Here is a 21406-nt window from a genome sequence, read left to right as displayed (position 1 = left end):
ATGCCTGTAACTCAGATACTCTTCTTGCTGAAGTGATTGCTAGCAGGAATGCAGTTTTCCAAGACAAGAACTGTAAGTCTGCTGTTGCTGCTAGTTCAAAAGGGGGAAGTGTTAATTTTTCCAGCACAAAGTTGAGGTCCCATGCAGGCAGAGGTGGTTTCCTTGGAGGCTTTACGTTTTTGATTCCCCTCAAAAACTGTCTGAGCAGAGGGTGAGAGAAGACAGGAGGATCCATGTTGTACTCTGCTGAAATTGCTGATGCATGAATCTTAATGGAGGAGTAGGACAGGCCATTGTGGAACAGTTCTGCTAAGTGTTCCAGGATGTGAGCTATGTTTGCCATTGAGACATTTTCTCCCTTTGCTGCACTCCAAATGAGGAATCTTTTCCATTTGGCTGAATATGTTTTCCTTGTGGAGGGTCTGCGAGCCTCCAGGATAATGTCCTTAACCCTCTGAGATAAATCTGGTTGATTTTGTTTCATGGGATATTCCAAGCAGTTAGCTGCAGTGTCTTCAAGTTTGGATGCAGGGTCTTGTAGCTGTTCTGTGTTAGAAGTAAGGGGCATAGAGGTAGAGGCCATGAGTGTGCCCGAGACATGCTTCTCAGAAGCGGGTACCAATGTTGTCTTGGCCAGTCCGGAGCTATCAGAATTACCTTTGGCTGTTCCTCTCTGATCTTCAGTAGGACTTTGTACATCAAAGGAAGAGGTGGAAATGCATATGCTGTCAAGTTTTTCCAGCTGAAGGATAGAGAGTCCACCCTCCAGGCAAGTGGGTGGTATACTCTTGAGCAGAATTTTTTCAATTGGTGGTTGTGTGGGGAGGCCAACAGGTCTATCTCTGGCATTCCCCATTTCTTTGTTATGGTTCTGAAGATATCTGGATGCAGCATCCATTCGTGAGCATCTGTGGTAGTTCTGCTTAAGGTGTCTGCTAGTGAATTTTCTTTCCCTGGTACAAATCTGGCCTGCAGATGAATGTTGAGATTCAGGGCCAAATGCCACAGGTCCATTGCCATCCGGCATAGAGGGTATGAGTGAGTACCTCCCTGTTTGTTGATGTGCCACATAACTGTGGTGTTGTCTGTCCTTATCAGCAGGTGTCCTTGTTGGAGGAATGGTCTGAATGCCTCGATTGCATGTTTCACTGCCAGCATCTCTTTTAGATTTATGTGAAGATTCAACTGGTCTTGGGACCATAGGCCTTGTATACACTTGTCTTCCATGTGTGCCCCCCAGCCTAGGTCTGAGGCGTCCGTGGTGATTGTCTGGCTTGGATGTGGTTTGTGGAAAGGCAATCCTCTGTTTATCTGACAGGCCTGAGCCCACCACAGGAATTCTTTCTTCAGGCATGGAATAATTGGTATCTGGGTCTCTAGACTGTGCTTGTGTTGAGACCATACATTCCTTAGGTACCATTGTAACTTTCTCATATGCAGCCTGGCATGCGGAATCAATATTATGCAGGATGCCATGTAACCCAGGGCTTGCAGGATTTTCCTTGCCGTAAGCTGAGTTTGTGTTGTTAGTGCCATGAAATAGACTGGTAGCTGCTTTTGTTTTTCTTCTGTGAGAAAAGCCATCTGAGTTGTTGTATCCAGTTCTGCACCCAGAAATGTTATCCTTTGGGATGGTACTAGTCTTGACTTTTGAATGTTGACTGTGTATCCCAAGGCTTGCAAAAGGTGTATGACCTTGGCCAAATCCTTTATTGATTTTGTCTTGCTGTCCGCTTGTATTAGGCAGTCGTCCAGGTATGGGTAAATTTGAATTCCCTGAAGCCTGCAATGAGCAATTACTGATGCCAGGCATTTCGTGAATACTCTGGGCGCAGTAGATAAGCCAAAGGGTAATGCTGAGAATTGATAAAGCTCTGATCCTGCAAGAAATCTGAGGTGTCTTCTGCAATCTGGTCGTATGGGGACGTGCAGGTATGCCTCCTTGATATCTAGAGTCACCAGCCAAGACTCCTTGCCCAGCATGGGAAGAAGTTGCTGGAGGGTCAGCATTTTGAATTTTGGAACAATGAGGTATGTGTTCAGTGCGGACAAGTCGAGAATAGGCCTCCATTGATTTTCTTTTCTTGGTACAAGAAATAGTCTGGAGTAAAATCCTTGGCCTTGCTCCATAGGTGGTACCTTTTCTATTGCTCTCATCTTTAGTAAACTGATGATTTGTTTTATAGCTTCTGTTTTTTGGCTTGGTGGAAGGTTTGGCATTCCTCTCCTTTTTGGTAGAGTGTGGAAGTGAAACCTGTAGCCCTTGTCTATTGTTTGTAAAGTCCATTTGTCTCCTGTAATGCAATGCCAGTTTTCTGAAAATAAAGCTAGCTTTCCGCCCAAGGGTGCTTCTAGTTGTTCCCTGGTAGGCGGAATGAGAGTCAAGTCATTGTGTCTGTCCTGTGGAAGTAGTTGTAGTGGCAGCTGTGGCAGCACTTCTCTGGTTGGCAGGTTGCCATTGACGACCCCTGTAGGCACCTCTTGATTGGTTTCTGCCTCTTGGACGTCTATTTCTGCCTCTCTGTGATTTGGATGTGTCTGGAAAGGACCAATTTTTTGAGGGCCAATTCCTGCTAAACCTCGGAGGTTGGACCTGTAAAAAATCCTTGACTGTTTGGACAGATTTTGCTTTTTCTTCCACTTTCTTTAGAACCTCCTGTGCTGGGGAGCCAAACAAACTTTGCTTCTCCATAGGAGCATCTAGGAGTTTTGACTTAACATGGTCTGGTAAGGATTGCTCTTTTAACCAGGCATGTCTTCGAATCACTGCTCCAGTCATAGCTAATCTAAAAGAAGCCTCCAGTGCATCAAAGCCACATTTTAAAAAATGATTACTGACCTGCTGAGAGTTATGTACCAATTCCTGAAGGGACTTACGGTCTATAGGTTCAGGAGAGGACAGTTTTTTATTTAGCTGGTCTAATAAAAATTCCTGGTACTGTATCATGTGAAATTGACAGTTTAAGGCCCTGGCAGAAAGAGTAGCAGATGTATAAACTTTTTTACCCCATCTCTCCAATGCTCTAGATTCCCTTTCAGAGGGAAGAGGGTTTTGGCAGAGGCAGCTGCAACACCCTTAGGGCCCTGAGAAATGGTTTCTGGGTCTGCAACATGAGCCTTATACAAGTGGTAGTGAGAGTCCGGGACCCTGTAATATCTGTCAGGCTTTGCAGGGGCCGGAGGAAGAGAATCAGGGGCAGTACTGGCATCATTATATGCATCATCAACAACAGATAGTACAGGAGGTATGGCTAAAGGCCTGTGCTGTGGTAAATGTAAAAAAGTCCTTAGCCTTTTCCTTGAATCTTGAAAATCCTGGCCCTGTCATTGGAAGTGTTCCCTCATTGAGTGTAGGGTTTCCCCAAAAGAAAATTCTTCAGGAGGAGAAGCAGAAGGTATGGAGTCTTCTGCATCAGAATCCTCATAAGGTGAATATGGGCCTTCCTGATGGTCAGATAAATCTGAGCCATCCGAGGAATAGTCTGAAGAGAGAGGTTCAGGTGGTTCAGTCCTAGGTCTCTTATCTGCAGGGGGTTGAGAGGCCCTGTCTGGGTGAGGTTGGGACCCCCTGATCAAAGAAATAAGGTCCTCAGCAAGGCTGAGTATCTGGGAACTAGAAGTAGGCCTGTGAGAGGGAGCTTTAGTAGGTAAGGCCTTGGAAATTTTGGCTGCTTTAGCCCTGGAAAAGGCCTTGATAGACATAGAAGCAGGGGGTCTAGCAGCCCCACGTGCAGGAGTAGAGATGTCTAAAGGTATAGTGTCTGACAAATCCTGGGTGACTGCTTCAGCAGCAGTAATATCTGAAATCGATTCAGCCATGGCCTGTGTGGCCTCGGCTATCGGAGGCATGCTTTCAGCCGAAGGAAGAACCGAGGACTCGGTTTCAGCCAAAACCGAGACACTCGCGGTAGGCCTAACCGTGGTTTCAGACGAAACCGCGGGCCGCGAGTGTCGGTCCTTTTCCTTGCGTTTTTTAGCTAATTGCGTAGTCGGAGTCTCCGACGGCATTTTATATGCAAAAGTGAGACCAAAAAACTCTTCTGCAAATTCCGACCGACGTCTAAGCGTCCATCGGTTGAAGGATGCACAGGCTAAACAAGCTGATACGTCGTGGTCTGGGCCTAAGCAAGGAAGGCAGTAAGAGTGGAAATCCTTATGAGGTATCTGTTTCCCACAAGTTAAACAATTATTTACTTTTTCTGACATCGGCTGAGGCAAGAAAGAGTCCCCAACGGGGTACTTAGCTTTTTTAGAAGTCTTCGGTAGTAGAAATCTCTGGATCTGACCGACCGGCACTTGTGAACAGCTTCTGCTTCGGGCACCGCGCGGCAAGAAAGACTGGGGAAAATGGTGTCGGCTGATGCCTTTATACCCCAGCAGCGATGACGTCGGGTGAAGTGCGACATCAGCCGAGGCCAGACCCAGACTTTGGAATCCGGCCGACCGAAGGGCTGCCTGAGGCAGGACAACCCATTTGTTAGGACTGCAGATGCATCCTTGAAGGACATCCTGTAACTGCGGCTCTACAAGAGGCCTCTAAAGAATCAAAACCACATGGCAGAGTATGTTTTCCCACCTGTTCAACTGCATGCAATAAATCCTGCATTTCTTTGCAAACAGGAGCTTCTGAGCTTGCAAGCATTTTCTGTTTTAACTGAGCCATTAAATATTGTTGGTACTTAAGCATGTGAAACTGGCAATTTAAAGCTCTTAGTGCTAAAGTTGCAGAAGTGTATACTTTCTTCCCCCATCTAGCCAAAGCTCTGGAATCTCTGTCAGAGGGTACTGGATTTTTTGCAATGGAAGCCTTAACCCCTTTTGGACCCTGGCAAATAGTTTCTGGATCAGCAGAAGGGTTTTTATAAAGAAACTTGTGAGAGTCAGGGACTCTATAATACCTATTCTGGCTTGGCTGGTGCAGGGGGCAAAGAATCAGGAGATAAGCTGGATTCAGAGAACACATCATCCACAATATCTAACACAGGCGGAATAGCCAGGGGCCTGTGCCGAGGTAATAAAAGGAAATCCCTAAGCCTTTTCTTGGATTCGGAGTAATCCTGACTTTCCCAATGGAAATGCTCCCTCGTGGTATGTAAAGTTTCCCCAAAAGAATAATCCTCAGGAGGAGAGGCTGAAGGGATAGATTCTTCAGCATCAGAGTCCTTATAGGGGGGTAGAGAGTATCCCTGGTCTGAAGAGGAATCAGAGGAAATGGAAACCTGATCAGAGGAATCATAGTCTGTATCCTGCCTAGGCCTTTTCTCAGGAGGGGGATGGGAACCCCTGATTAGAGTAATGAGGTCTTCGGCCATTTTAAGCATCAGTTTCTTAGGCATGGAGGACTGTCTAGGAGAATGCTGTACTTGTTTCTTTGTCTTTAATGGTACTTTTGTTTTGGCTGTGGTTTTAATGGTAAGTTGTGAAGGTCTGAAAACACCCTCAGAAGCCGATGCCTGCTCAGTGGCTCCAGACCCATTTGAGGGATTAGTTTCTGTAGGCCCAATACCTTGAGTTTCCAGAGGCCTAGTTGTCTCCACATGGGAGTCGGAGGCGGCCTGTGGCCTGTGGCTCTGAGGTAGCGGGTATCAGGGGCTGCGAAAGCGCCTCACTGAGAACCGGCGACTGGCCTAGAAGAGGTTTTGTTGTCGGTTTTGGACCTCGGATGCCTGTCTTTATCCTTGTTTTTGCGTTTTTTCAGTATTGCGGTCGTCGGTTGATCCGACGGCATACTATAAGTAGTGCAAAGCAAAATCAAAACGTCTTTTTATAGTGCGTTTGTTAAATCTAGCACAAAACCAACAACTAGTGACATCGTGATCAGGGCCTAGGCATGGAATACAGTAAGAGTGGAAGTCCTTATGAGGCATTTGCTTCTCACAAGAAATACAATTAACTTTTTCCGACATCAGTCTGAGGCAAGTAAAAAGATTCCCCAACAGGGTACTTAGCTTTATTGAAGACTTCGGATCTGAAATTCGACTTCGAAAATCTCAGGAGTCGGCCAACCGGCACTTGCGAACTGCTTCTGCTTCGGGCACAGCGCAGCAAGAAAGACTGAAGAAAATGGCGTCGGATGCATCTTATATACCCCCGGCGCACTGACGTCAGGGAAGAGGCGACAACAACTGACGCCGGACCAAAACTTTGGAACTCTGGCTGACTGCGGCACCACCTGATGGCAGGATAATCCAAGTGTAATGACTGCAGCAGTGTAACACGATGAACATCTGTATGCACTGAAAATGCCATCTAGAAAAAGTTTGCTTGGTCACTAGTTCACCCTTCTTTTCTGCATAGCAGATGAAGAGTTGGTTCATTTTTCTAAGCTGCTTGGTTTGGTGCAGACAAAATTTACGTTGCACATGAACATCCAGGGTATGTAGAATTGTTTTCTCCCTTAGTTGGATGGCTTGGAATAAAGTTAGGAAGTTAAAAGACCTCAAAGAGTGCACACACTATTTTGAGAGTTTAAGAAGGGTTGGTTCTGAGGCTCATCATACCTTTGTGAAGGACATGGAAGACTCGGTTCACATCAAAACATGCAGATCAGATACTCTCCTAGCCAATATGAGGGACACCTGCAGAACAGTCATTCGGGCTAACATTTTTATGAATGCAGACGCAGCTTGTTCAAAGGGAGTCTAGGTAAGCTTTTCTAACACACAGTTTAGGTTCCAGGGAGTAGCTGTCCGTTTTTTAGGTGGTCTTAGGTGTACGATTCCCTTTGGGAACTGTTTAACTGATCTCAGGACAGACTGAGGCTGCTCTAGTGAAATGCATGGAGAAATGGATGGCAGGTGAACTCCTATGTGTGAGCCAAGCCTCCCCAAACAACTCACTCAGATACGGCAGGTCAGGGGAGTGTCTACTACCCTCAGGTCCTGTCTCTACCCTACCATCAATAGGAAAATCTCTTCCACTTGGGTGTACGATTTCATACGGTTGGCTTCTTAGCCTTCCTAATGTTGACTACGTCCCTAAGTGCTCAAAAGGCACCAGTACAGAATTTCCCATGCAATGAGCTGCATTGTCATCCGATTGGGGTATTAGGGACCCCTTGAATTGATTAAGAAGGGCCACCAATGCTGGCTGCACTTAGTGTTACCCCAGGATATTTCCATGATCAATGAGAAACAGTGCTTCCTGGGCCAGAAGGATGTTATAAAGATCACCTTGGCCTCTCTTTCCTCACTGCCCGGATCAACATAGAGAATGTACAGAAAACAAGACTAATCCAGTCTACAAAAAAAGTATCTATTGGCCAAGTCTTCTTTACAAGGGGTTCTTGAGCAGAACTGGCTCAGCTTTTTTTTGTGATGTAAACAGTTCTAGCTGAGGGACATCACATCTGTTCACCATCTGGAGGAAGACATTCATGCGCAGCATAGAGCTGTATAGGTTTGTTTTATCTGCTTAACTGATCTGCCATAGTATTCTGTTCTTATGTATCTGCACTTCAAATCTGGGGGCAAATCCTCCCTATGCTCTATGATGGTCTGTTTTTTTTTTGTTTTTTTTTTGTAATTAAAAAGAATCTCCAGAAGCAAACTGCTCTGCTGCCCACCAAAGAAGTCCACTGGTAATGCAGGTGAAAACTAGAATAGCCCTTTCTATTGGATGGGAATGCTGAACTTGTGTAGAGGAATAGACAATAGTTTAGTCACATCAAAGCCCAAAAAGTTAAAATATCCTTTTTATTCGGGGGGGGGGGGGTCCGACACCTCTCTCTCGCTTCTAATTTGAAGAGATTCTTATTTCTGGTAGGGGTTTTACAAAAAAGATCCCTTCAGATGGGGAATAAGAGAAGATAGTGTTCTTAGTATTAGAATCACAACAAGGGGGGGGAGACACTTGAAAGAAGTAATCCAATTCCTCCCCTTTACTTTCTGAGAGTCTTCAACTTGAGAAAGACAGTAATCCAGTCTTTCTTTAGGAGGATGGTACTCCTGACACTGAAGACTCATTGTCATTGATCATGGAAATAGCCTGTACAGCCTTCAGAAGGGTTTGGATTAGGCTAAACCATTACTCAGAGGGAACCTGCGTGGTACTGGGAGAAGTGAAATACCAAAACTGTACCTGTTAGGATATCTGCCTGAAGCACGGTGCATGAAGATCTGCCTGTTTTTTTTTTTATGGGGGGGGGGGGGGGGGGCTTTTCATGTTGGGGCAGCTACCCTGTAAATCCTGGGCAGGAAGGCAAACCAAGTCCCTCAATCTCCTAAGCAGAATGTTGGAGCTCCTACCGCCTCCATTAGGTATGGTCATGCAGGCCTGTTCAGCTTGCATCACTGGTTGGACATCTTTAAGGGCCCTGTACAAGATTGGTCTACACAGATGTGCTCAGTTCCTCAGCCACAGCAGCCATCAGAAGGGCTTTGCCAAAGGATTGCAGAGATGTAGGCGTCATATACAGAGGCTGTAAACTAGCATCCTAAAATCAACTGGCATCAATGGGCATTTGCAATGCATCTCCAGTTTCCCCTTCTATAGGATCAAAGAATGTGCAAAGCAATTCAACCAAAGACCATTTGTGCCTTCCCAAAAAACACCCTCAGTATCAATCATTCTTTTCAAACAGGGCAACTCCTGAAAGTCCCATAGTAAATTTAAGGGCACCCATCCAGTTGTCCAAGCTATGTTTGAAGGCAACAGGGAATTACACTTGTTGACATATTGGGGAGGGGGAGCTTATGCCAGTGCAGGGAGAGATGCCTGGTAAGAAACAACCCTTCCATCTAGTTTTATTAATTTCCTGTGGGTAGATCAGTAGCCTGTGAAGTCAGAGAGCCATAGTCAGCTTAGGACTACATAAAAGCTCTTTGTAAACTGTATAGCAATCTGCTTTCTAGGAATGCAACCAGCAGCTTCCTAGAATCTAAATCCTATACACAGTGCATGGAAGAGCTGCATCCCTGACCGCAAGTGCAGCATCACCATTCATTTCTAAATCCCAGTACTTCACTATCACCTGGTCAGCATCTGCAGATCGCAACCCGACACCTTGCACTCATGGTGGCTGTCCACTTTGCCCCACTGTAGCTACACCTCTGGGGGGGTGAATGAGAAAGGACCAGTAGAGTTATTCCCTGTGTCAACAAGACAGCAAGCCATAGTGATTGTGTTCAGGTGGCACCTTTCTTTACTACACAGATGTCTCTGGAGTACCAACCCCAAAAGAAGGCATAAACAGACATTAAGGTGACCCCTGCTGGTCTCAAGGGCTGAACATCTCAAAATTCATTAGCTCCATGCATGCTACATGTGAAAATTAATACATCACCCTTGCAGTATTAGTTCTGATATTATACCTGGAAAATAACATTTTCAGCAGCCAATCCCTGTAGTCTAAAACTCAAGGAATTACAAAGAGGATGATGGGAGAGGAATAAACTTGAGCCTACACAGTCTATAGTTGTCACTTGGATGCCAGCATTAACACTACAAATGAAGGATTTCTGGGATCAGAAACCATAACAGTGGTACACAGTCCATTGTATCTCCTTGTCTTAAATGAAACTGTTGTAACACTGGGGAACACATCAAATACTTAAAATGCAACAGTGCAAGCATTTCAGCAGAAGAGTTAACATCAGTCTGGAATTTTATAACGGTGGCCTGAAGTAAAAAAAAAAAAAACACTAACTGACCCTACAGAAGGGAAACAAAAGTTCTGATGGATCTGCTGCACATCAGCAAGTCACATGATATCAGAAGTACTTGGTTCAGAAATCTAAACCTCTTCTGCAAAACAACAAAATGGAGAGACAGGTATATCTTACATTGCATACCATTGCTCTGGAACAGACTCCCCGTCCACATAAAACAAAGTTCATCCCTGTCCGTATTCAAGCAAAGTTTGGATTTAAGGATGGGAAACAGAACATTTACTCCAGGAATGCCCCCTATGCTGCTCATGGACAGAGGCAGCTCCTAAATGCTTTATCCCATGCTTGGGCCCCCTCAAATTATCTATGGCATGATCCCAGTTATTCTCATTATGGGTAATATGTACTTACCAACCATGGGATGTGTAAAGCCAATCTCTAACCAAATGGAATAGATTCATTTGAGCAGAAGAATTGAAACTGGCTAGGTTTAAAATGGCCTGCAAAGACAGCTAGCCTAGTAGTTACCTACAAACCTATAGAAATACATATTTAAACACTGCTAAAAAACATGCCACAAATAAAATACTGAAAACTAAAATAGATGAGTTATATGATCTGTATAACAACTACTCACAGTACACAAATCCGTAAAATTATAACACAAACTGTCCTAGAAGAATCACAGTGCAGTGAGAAAAGGCCTTCATAAAAATAACTTGCCGCAGGTACCAGTCACACACTAAAAATAAAGCAGCTCTGATGGACAAAAGTATTTAAAACCTATACTGCACCTGCCTTCAAGGCACTATTCATATCACATGCCTAAGAAAAGGCAAGTGAATGCTACCTTGCACTTTAGGAAGTGAACTGAGTGGTTTGTGGTTTACTGCCAAGAAACAGTTAAAGCCCTGAACAAAAATCAAAGAACAGGAAAAGATTCATTCCTCTTTCAGAAGGACAGCAGATTGGCAAGATGCCAGCAGGCTCCCAGCAACCATTAACCCTTTCCTTATTCTACCCCTTAACTACTGCAATGTGTTTAGCCACCAAGCATCACTGTTCACAGCTCCTTTTTTTTTTTAACCACAGTAAACAATACAGCTCCATCCATAAAAATTCTACCACATTCAAAAACATTGTTTCGTACAAGAAGGCCCCTAGCAGCTAAAAAAGCCTAGGCTGCCTGCTGTAGCCAGCAGCAGTCCCTAGTGGTTATCTATCACTGTGGGAACTTCAGAAGTCTGCAGTTACAAACCCGCAGAGACCACTGTGCAATGACACGCTGTCTGCAAGAATTGCTCACTTAAGGTAATTCAGACTGATGAGAAACATGGACTGAAGTCAGACTTGCACCAGTGTTTACAAACATCTGCATAAAGTAAAACCATAATTCCCAGCCTCGTGGAAAATGAAGTCGATTCGTCCCAAAATAAAACACAGAACTCCAAGGTCAGCACTGCCTCACTCAGTAATTCTTGCTGCCAGCTACCAGGAAATGACAGGAACAGTTTTAAAGGGGAAATGCCACTGTAGAAAAATGGCATATAACTATACTGACAAACCTGGAAGGGAGAGTCGTAGGCTGGGATTAAGCTCTGAAAACAATAAGGATAAAGCTCACCAGACCCCGACCTCTACAATACTGGAAGGAGTCAAAAAGAAAATATTCAGTTTACCAACTGAATCAGAAATGCCTTAACACCATAAGCTATAATGTTCAAATTCATCTCTTGAGACTGTACTACAGCAGTTTACAGAGAAGTCAGAACCCAGCACAGGACCAGCATACGGAGGTGCAGATAAGGTGGCATTCCTGCCCCACCAGCTGCTTAACCTTGAAAACTTGGGGGGTATAAATGTCATGTGAAGAATCTCTCTATACTCCTGGAAGATTTGGAAGAACTGCTCAGATACAGCCCCAGGAGAGTTAAACTGTGAAGTCAGTTTCCTACACATGCAAGCACCAATGATCGCACACAAAAAAAAACATTTTTTTTTAAATTAAAACACTGATGACAGCTATCTGGTATGAACTACAACCCCTGTCAATGGACACAGTCAAAGGGTCACCACAAATTTAGCTAATAAAGACAGACACCAACAAACATCAAAATGTAAAGAATCAATGAACTGTGGACACAAAGTAAACGAGCATGTTGCATCCAACAGTGCATTTATTGATGAAAAAGCCACAACACTTCAATTTGTCCAAGTTTTGAGAGGTGAATACAGAACCAGTAGAGAGGTTTCTGCTCCCACTCTGGTTTCTAAATAACTTGGAACATGAAAGGCACTTGTGGACTATGCACACACGTACACACACACACACACACACACACACACACACACTGTTGACACTGTGCAAATGCTGCAATATCTTGCATGCAGCTGTGAGAGGTTTCCAGTCTTGACCCACCTCACTAACAGATGGCTAGACAAGATATGCAAGAGGTCCACAGACCCATTTTCTTCTGATACACAAGAAAATTATTATAATCGAATTAAAGGTGAATTGCTAGCTGGTGTATGTTTTGGTGCCACAGTGACTTCATGGTCTGGCAGTTAGTAGAGAACTTTAAGGCCACAAGTTGTTAAGGAGCTGCTTTCTGTAATTGCAGGGTATGTGGCCCTCAGCCTCCATTTGCCTAAGGTGCAAGTCTGAGCAAACCACTTACCCAGACAGTGCTCCTCTACTACCATGAAGAGGGGCACTTATTCAGAGTGGGACAAAGAAATACATAAAAAATAAAAATGGTCAAGGAAGCCATTTCAGGCAGAGTCCTACTAACCTCGCCTGACTGAACCGTGACTTGCAGAAGTTAATGTCTTTCACTACATCACTGGCCATAAATACTAACAAAAGTCCAGCTGAGATTACCAATTTGCACATAAAATAAGTCAGGGTACAATAAAATCATTAATGCACTGCTTCTACCATGACAGACCAAAAGGTGTTCACTCACATCTTCACTCTTAAAACCTTGAAAGCCACCTGTTACAAGTAATGCAACGGAACAACTTTAATGTTTTCTGAAAGGGGGAGGCCCTTTAACTCCCACACCCCAAAGTTATATAAACCAATTTTAAAGTCATACAAAACTGAGGAAGGAAAAACTAGCACACAACAGTTTCAAGGCAATCGTGTTTCACTCTAACATGAGCTAGTGAACAGAGCCTCAAGAACACATGGAGTAGTTTAATGTACTATTAGATATAAAATAATAATGACCACATAGTCTAATAAAGGTCCTCCTGGGAATACTGATGTCCCTAAAATGTGGGGTAGAACAAAATTAAACCATTAAAATGCTATTAGATAAAAAAAAACGTAAGGACTACAAAGGAAACGAAGGATAAGAATTTCATAGACTACGTGCGGTCCACCTGGGAAAACTAATACCCTGCATTTTAGAGAATGGCACAGTGAAATCCTAGTACATGGACTGAAAAGGCAATAATAAGAGCTGGGTGAGGATGATTACAGTAATGGATGCAGCAAGCCTGCTTTTATAGACCGGAAGATTACAGTAATGGATGCAGCAAGCCTGCTTTTACATCCCCCAAAATGCAGTGATGAAAATAAATAGTAAGATGCAATTTGGAAAAATACAGAAAAGAGAAGCAAGACATGAAATGGACAGCCGCTGCAGTGCTGGTGGAAGGGCTTGTGTAAGAAGAGTACCTCACAATTAGGTAGGGACAGCTACAAAATCACACAAGATGACAAATACATGGAGTAACAACATACAATGATGACATGTTGAGGTACAGAGTCCTTATCAAAAAACTACAAAAGAGTTCCCTTGCATCCTCTCGTCATGAGAAGTGTACAGTAAGCAACCAGTTTTTACACTGAGCCATTTAACATCAATGCAGATTACACATTAAAAGTTAATTTATATTAAAATAATTTGCACTCTGATTGGACAGAAAAATCAGTGCCCTTGCTGTAAATAAAGCATACTCCACACAGAAAAGTCTGGATGGCAAAAAAACAAACAAAAAAAAATGCAAAACCTTAGGGGCTGCTGCTAATGAAAAACAGAAGCTACAAGTAACTACAGCTGTCACAGTCTATGTTGTGCTAAGATGAAAAACTCCATTTCCTACCCAAATCTACACTGCACAAAGAGGAAAAAAAAAAAAAAAGAAATCACACCTCACTCATGGTACTTCAGAGGTCTGCAAATATTAGCCTGTAGGCAATAGGATGCAGTGCACACGTCTGACTCTCCATAAACAGAACCTGCATTTTAAGTAATGAACTGTTCAACTGTTGGCATGTACATGTGCAAATAACTCAAAGAAGAAGAAACTTGAAGATACAATGCTATTATTTAACTTTTTTTTGTAAATAATGGCACTGTATAATAGCTTCATCCTTGTTATGAAAACATGCCAACCATGGGTAAACCCAGCACTACTCACACTCAATTACTGCTAAAGTCTCAACCCAGAATCAAAACTACTGTACGTCAGTTGATCAGCCTTACCTACCTGACAGAACAAACAGGTATGAATAATTTTGGTTTTTAGAAAACTAATGAAATGCCCATCAACCAAAATTAAATAAAAAATGTATACCAAGGTATGGTGACAATAGAACTGTATTCATAGGGGGCCAGGGTCACATGTAGCCCTCCTCAACATGTACAGAAAGGGGGATGAGTTTTGAAAGGTGAACTTATTCAAGTTTTCACACACTGACTAAAAGCTTGTTATACTGAATTTTCAGTCAAGTAACGCCTAGTCAAGTGAAATTTAGTCAGAGCAACTAGAGGTTCCCCGTTTACATAAACAGTCACTGCTGATCCAGGCCAGCCAAAGCTGGAAAGGACAACTCATCAATACCAACCACCAAATCCACCTTCAGCATACAAGTCTGCAAGCCTATGAGTACCGAGTCAGTCGCTGTAACCCACAACAGATCCTAACATCTGTAAGCAGCAGTCAGACATGGATGAAGAGTTCATTTGAGAAAACAGGGCAGCAAGAATATGCTGCAGGTATGCAGTCATCATCAGCAACTCCTTGTTTCCCATTCATACATGGAGTAAGGGTGTTGCATCAACATTTGTAAACATGACCAAATCACAAACAGTCAATGTTAGCACTGCTGAGTGGCAACTTCTGTATTTTAAAGGCCAGAACAGAAACATAGTAAGTATAAGTGACCAGAAAAAAATCTGGAAGTGAGAGTAATATAGTGCTATTGCAGAGATTGGCCAATTGATTCCATTTAGTCATTACATGCAATTATTTATACATGCATCACAGTACAGTCTACAGGGACAAGCAGGGGACTGGTCACAAATTCTGACAAGTGACAATGGATCCTGGACCTTGTAAATCCTAGGTGGTACTCTCCGAACACCACCTCAAATACCTTCCCTATCTCCAAGCTCAACAGCTAACAAGTAAGAAAAGACGGTTTTTACTATACTGTTTTCTACTAGGTTCATAAGGACTTGCCAGGCTACTGATCTGTGAGGATCCTTTAAAGCCTAGCCATGAAATCCCAAAACGTTCATAACCCTTATATTTTAATAACCCATAGTCATTGTGTTTTAAGTATGAATAGCTCAGAGCCCAAACATTTAAATGGCACCCCTATCCATAAGGGAATGATGGTGCTAAACCAGGAGCAAATGTAAAGTTTCCCATTCATTCTTCCAGATTATGCTTGACCAGTCTAAATGAGATATGTTGCTTTATGTGGACAGGAAGATGGTTACAAAGAGATGGTATTCTCTGTGACACATTTGCTATCCCTTCAACATGTTCGACTTATGTTGCAGAAGAAATTAAGATTCCCTGCGTGATGTTGTGAGGTATTGCCAACTGTGTCAGGGGGAGTAGGGCAGTGCATGTGTAACACATGCCAGCATAGCTAGCTGGAGTTTTGTAAAGAATTACATGTCATTTGACTATCACACTGAATTGTACAGATGCTTGTGTTAAAAATGCATTAACAATGGATCCTGCTGGACAGAAAAGAAAGAACAGTTGTGGAAAATTTTACCATAATGACAGAGGTCCTTAAACTCTCTGTCACAGTATTCATAACATGAGGGATTTCCTACTGCAGATGACCCAACATCGGCCAGTATACAAAAGACTTCACTACAGTAGGGAGTGTGGTACGTCGCACGTAGGCTGTGATCGGACGTCGGCCATAAAAGTGACATACGTGTGCACCATCCTCAGAACTGACTGCCCCAGGAGGAATGCCAGCCTAAGGAAGTAGGATAAGGATAATCCAAGAAGAAGCAAGGCCAGGGGGAAGGAGGTGAGGATAGGAATACTGTAACAGAGAAGAGAAGGACATCGATCGTTATGGTAAGATTTTACACAACTATTCTATGTCCGTCTACTCATCTATTGGAGTATTCATAACATGAAGTAAAAGAGGAGGGAGTAGCTTTCCAGGAATTCCTGCAGTATGGCTCTGGCAAACCATGCTCTAAATTTAGAAATTACATCTCATTTACAGTACTTGGTGAAGATATGGACTGAGGTTTATGTAGCTGCTTCAGGAACTGAGTTTGTCTCCAACCCCTTGAACAAGGCCCCAGCGATGAGGCAACATCCCTTGTGGAATGAGCCCTAACAGTGGAATGGGCAATCTTACCACGGTGAGTGTAGCGGAGGGAAATAGTCTTGAAAACCCAGGATACAGCCAGCCCGAGAGCCCGGGGTGGTAAGAAACAAAAAGCTGATCTGATTTGCTAACAGCCTTGGTCTTGTCCAAACAAAATCCAAGTTGCCTGTGGACATCTAAAGTATGGAGGACCCCCTCACTAGAGCTCCGAGGAGAAGGGAAAAAGGTAGGTAAGTGTATGGACATTTACAGACAGGTCATTGACTACATTAGGCATAAATGAGGGGTTGGTGTGCAGAGACCCCTTGTCTTTGTGGAAGATCAGAAAGGGTGGAGATACCATAAGGGCCTGTAGCTCATACACTCATCTGGCTGAATTTAAGGCTAGTAGTAATACAGTTTTCCAGGAACAGTACTGAAGAGAAGCTAAGGAAGCTGGCTGAAAGAGTGAGAGAGTCAGCTTTTCCAAAACAAAGTTAAGGTCCCAAGGAGGCGGAACAGGTTTCCAGGGAGGCCTAATGTGTAGGACACCTTAAAGAATTTGTTTTGCCTCAAATCTGCTAGTTAAGGGGAGAATACAGGCAGACAGGCAGATATGGCTGGCGTATGAGCTTTTACTGAAGAGTAAGCCAAAAAGTGTTGAACAATTCAAAAGTCAAAAATGGGAATTTCCACTGTTAATGGGTCCTGCTTTCCTTTCAGACACCAGATTGAAAATCTCTCCCATGTTGCCAAGTAAGATTTTCATGTATTTGGTTTTTCATCCTGGCCTCTTGCAGGTCAGTGAGCATGTCCTCAGAGAATAGGTGTCTAAAAGGGATTAGTACCCCATCACTCACAGGGTCAACTGAAGAGTCGCCAAGTGGGGATGGATGAGGGTCCCTTTGTCTTGTGTGAGGAGGTCTACTCTGTGAGGTAACTTCTGATGAAAGAGCCTGAACTCTCTTGGTCAAAAGGAGGTCACCAACAAGATTTTTGTTTTGTCCTGCTGAATTTTGGACTTTTGGTATGAGGGGAAGGGGAGGGAATGCATATAGAAACACCCCCTTCTAAGAGAAAGACAGGGTGGCCACTTTCCAAACCAGAGAATAGGGCTCTCTGGCACAAAACTGTGGAAGTTGTCTGTTCATGGGGAGGCAAAAAGTGCTGTTTGAGGAATATCCCACAGGTGGACAATGTCTAGAAACACAGCCCTTTGAAGTATCCATTTGTGGGATGGTGTTAAGGACCTGCTTAGGTAATCTCCTATACAACTTTGAGAGGATGGGATGTACACTACCTGAAGGGTTACCTAGAATTTTAATGCCAGCTCTCAAGCCTGAAGAGCCAGTCTGCATAACAGATAAGATTTGGTCTCGCCACCTTGTTTGTTCACATATCAGAGGACTCATCGTCTGTGAACAGCTTTAAAGGACCTGGTTGGAAGAAGGAATGAAAGGTCTGCATGGACAAAAGCAGCACCCTCATCTCCCTTACACTGATGTTTTCCCTTCAAATGACAGGGAGACCAGATTCCATGTACTTTCAGGTGGCCAAAGGTTGCTCCCCAACCTATGTCTGAGTTGTCTGTGCAGATCTCTTGATGAGAAGCAAGGGGGTGTAAGGGTATTCCTGGGTTGAGTGACACTTGAGGTACGCACCACTGACATTCCCTCTTCAGACATGGGATGAGGGGAATTGAGAATTCTAAGGGGTGCTGGTGTTGCATCCAAACTGACGTTAGATACCATTGCCATTTTCTCATGTGGAGTTTGGCTAAGGGGAACACGGGAATGGTTGATGCCATGAGACCCAAGACCCTGAGGAACTCTCTGGCTGTAATGTGGTAAATCTGTAGAAGATTTTGGAAGTAAGACATGAGGTCCTGTACCTTCTGTGGGGGAAGTGAGACCCTCATAAGATGTTTTTGTATCCTGCACCCCAGGAAAATCTGATCCTGTGAAGGGGTGAGAACGGATTTGTTTAAGTTAATGGTGAACCCCAAGATTTTGTAGAAGCTTTATTGTAAAGGCAATATTTATTCCAACTCCTCTGTGGAGGTAACTAGGAGTATGTTGTCCAGATACGGAAAGAGGTCTATTCCCATGAGTCTGCAGTGGGCAATCATGGGAGCAAAGCATTTGATGAAGCCCCTTGGTGTGGTAGAAAGCCCAAAGGGCAAGGCACAGAACTGAAAATATCATGATGACAGAGAGAAGAATAAAAACTTCCTGTAGCTAGATGGATGGGAATGTGCAGACATGCATCTTTGATATCCATGGTAATCATTTAAAGCAGAAAGTGGGTACTCTTATGAAGATATTGAGATGGGACAGATCTTCATGGACCATCCTTCCTGGGCACCAGGAACAAACTGGAATAAAATCCTTTGCCTATTTGGTTTTTGGGGACACTCTGGATGGTCCTTTGGTTCAATAATTCTAACAGAACCTCTGGGAAAAAGGCTAGTTATTCCCTGGGAGGTTGAGGGATGCCCCTGACGGAGGGTAGTTGATCTCACACTATGAAGTATCCTTTTGAACAACTGAGAGGACCCAGGCATTTTGGGTTATGCTTTCCCAGACTGGTAGGGATTGGGGAAGGTGCCGGGAAAGTTGGATCTGGGTAGGAGGGGGAAGAGTCAGAGACAGGACAGCTTGTCTGGAAAGTGCCGCTTAAGTGGCAGAATTGCCAGTGGGGCCCTAGGCTGCTGTGGTCTCCCGTCACTCTTTTTTGTACTGGGTTGTGTGCGACGGGCATGTCTACACAAAAATAACAAGCTTTGCAGTGTAATTTCTTTGGAACTTAGGTAATGGGGAAACAAAAATAGGTTTCAATTTCTGCAGTTCCTTACCTGCAATGATTTGAAAAGGTTAGCAGCTGCAGGTCCAAACAAGGCAGAATTGTCCAGAGGAGCATCCATAAGTTTGGCTTTTATGTCAGGTAAAGGCTGAAGTTTTAGCCAAGAAAATCTTATCACTGATCCAGAGGCAGCTGCTCTGGTAGAAGCCTCTGCAGCATCATGAACCCTAACCAAAGACAGTAGCAAAAGTCAAAAAACTTCCCCAATGAGGCACTTATCTGAATTCTGAAGGACTGTGAACAACTTGAGTCAGACTGTATGTTGGAATCTGGCATTCAGATCTGGCAGCAGAGAAGTTTTGAGGACAGTGCAGGTGTACGTTACTTTTAAGGCTGATGTCTAACTGCAGCCTATGTGCGATGTACCACGCACCCTACAGTAGTCAAGTCTTTTAAAGACTGACCGACATCAGGTCACCTACGGTGGGTAACTCCCTCAAGTTATGAATTCTGCAACAGATGAACAGAAGGACATATATACACATATGTCAGAATTTATTGTTGTAGCTGATGAAATGTATATATTTTAACAGAGGATACTGGAAGGGAAGGAGTTAAGCTCAGCCCAGCTAACCTTAAGAAAAATCACCTTAAATTAAATGACTTAGTTTAGACCATAAAGATTTTTTTCTCACAGGTCTGAATGCAGTCAGAGATGCGATGTTTGTGAAAAGCCTGGGCTGGGATCCTGCACTGTTGTCCTTAGTGGTGAACTAATTGCTACCCTGGGATGCCAGAGAATGGCTTGTTAGTTTCTGCTGGAAGCATGAAAGTGTTGCAATTTTTGTTTTTCCAGTTTCCAGATGCTGTAATAAACCTTAGCTAAAGTTCTGTGTGTGTACTGTGACATATCAGTGCCAGATCCTGGCTCGGTTTCTAGTGAGATGGTAGTGCAGGAACCACAGAGTCAAAGGAACAGATATGATGTCATTTTGTAGCCAGCACTGAAACTGTATTTGAATACTAGTGAGAGATGTGGGGTGTGCACTCCATTTTTGGACCTGACAAGATACTCATTCGCATTCATCTTGCCTTGTTAATTCTTCAGCCAGTTAGACAAATATATAAGTGTGTGTGTGTGTGTGTGTGTAAAATGTATGCAGCATGTAGAACGCTATATGTGGGATGCAATAATGTGTTTAAATGCGCATGTCTGACTAAGCCTGTCTGTGTGTATGTGTGTGTGTATTTAAACACAGTTAAGTACTTCTGATTTCCTTTTCTTAATGTTTTTAATGTAAGGGTACATAGTAAATGTAAATTAAAGTAAATTCAGCTGTATATTATGGTTGCCATCAATGGCCACATTTCATTTGTGGACTACAAAATGATCATCCACTCTAACAATGCAATGACTGATTCAAAGTCAGTGGGAATCTCTTACCATGGATCTACGTGTACCAGATATGCATCTCCCTCTGGGAGGGTATCACAAAAAAGCATAAAAGACCTTTTTATGAACATTATCAGTGCACCTAGTTGTTAGGGTTGCCACTTCTCTCTTTTTGCAGTTCTGCCCTGTATGTGTGTGGGGAGTGGGTGCTTAAAAATAGTAAATGTGTTGACATCTTACAAGAAAAAAATATTTTCTGACTTTTCTCTAAATGTCACAGAAATCTTTTATACATACTTTTCTACCTCACAGCAAGAAATCTAGATGAAGTCATAAAAATTGGGGAGAGAAAGGCCTAAAAATAGGGAAATATTTTAAATATTGCTCCTACAAACTTAGAAAGTCGATAGAATAACAGATTTTGTATTAACATGAATTTTCTGAAGGGTATGAAGTCTGAAACACAAAATATTTTCTGAATTAAATCCTCAATAATTAGGCAGTGATTTTCTTTGAGTGGCAATGCTGGCCGCAGTGACGCAGCGGTCAATGTGGTCACCTCACAGCAAGAGGTTCTCAGGTTTGATTCTCAGCTGAGGTGCCTTCTGTACAGAATCTGCATGCCCTCCATGCAGTCATGACTGTTTCTTCCGGGTGCTCCAGTTTCCTTCCACGTTCCAAAGACATGCCGTAGGTGGACTGGACACTCTAAATTGGCTGTAGGTGAGTGTTTGTGCATGAGTGAGTGGTACAAATGAACTATGTGTGCAAGGCTAGCCACCTGCTGGTGTAAACCTTGGCTCGAGATGATCGTCACTGCAGAAGTGACACCCCAACCCCATGTGTAAAATGGGAAAAGGGGTTGAGGATGGATGGCTGAATTAACCAGTGATTTGCCAGAAAACCACAATTTCATGAAGAGAGAAAAATTTAAGGCAAAAATCTGGACATTCTCCAAAAATCTGGACAGTTGAGTGGCATGCTTTGATACTACATATTTAAGGTATTTTAACGTAAACT

At 43.4% G+C, this 21406-nt stretch overlaps 1 protein-coding gene across 1 annotated transcript in view; it reads right to left on the bottom strand.

Moving 5' to 3' along the window:
- LOC122787175 (transducin-like enhancer protein 1) overlaps nt 1-21406 on the bottom strand; it is a gene marked incomplete in the record, with an annotated part of 508503 nt that overhangs the window by 350368 nt on the left and 136729 nt on the right.

The sequence above is a fragment of the Protopterus annectens genome, chromosome 13.part0 (assembly GCF_019279795.1).
Source record: "Protopterus annectens isolate FY-2018-M chromosome 13.part0, PAN1.0, whole genome shotgun sequence".
NCBI lineage: Eukaryota > Metazoa > Chordata > Ceratodontiformes > Protopteridae > Protopterus > Protopterus annectens.
Note: the sequence above shows the minus strand (reverse complement) of the source record. Positions and strands in the feature narration are given on the sequence as shown.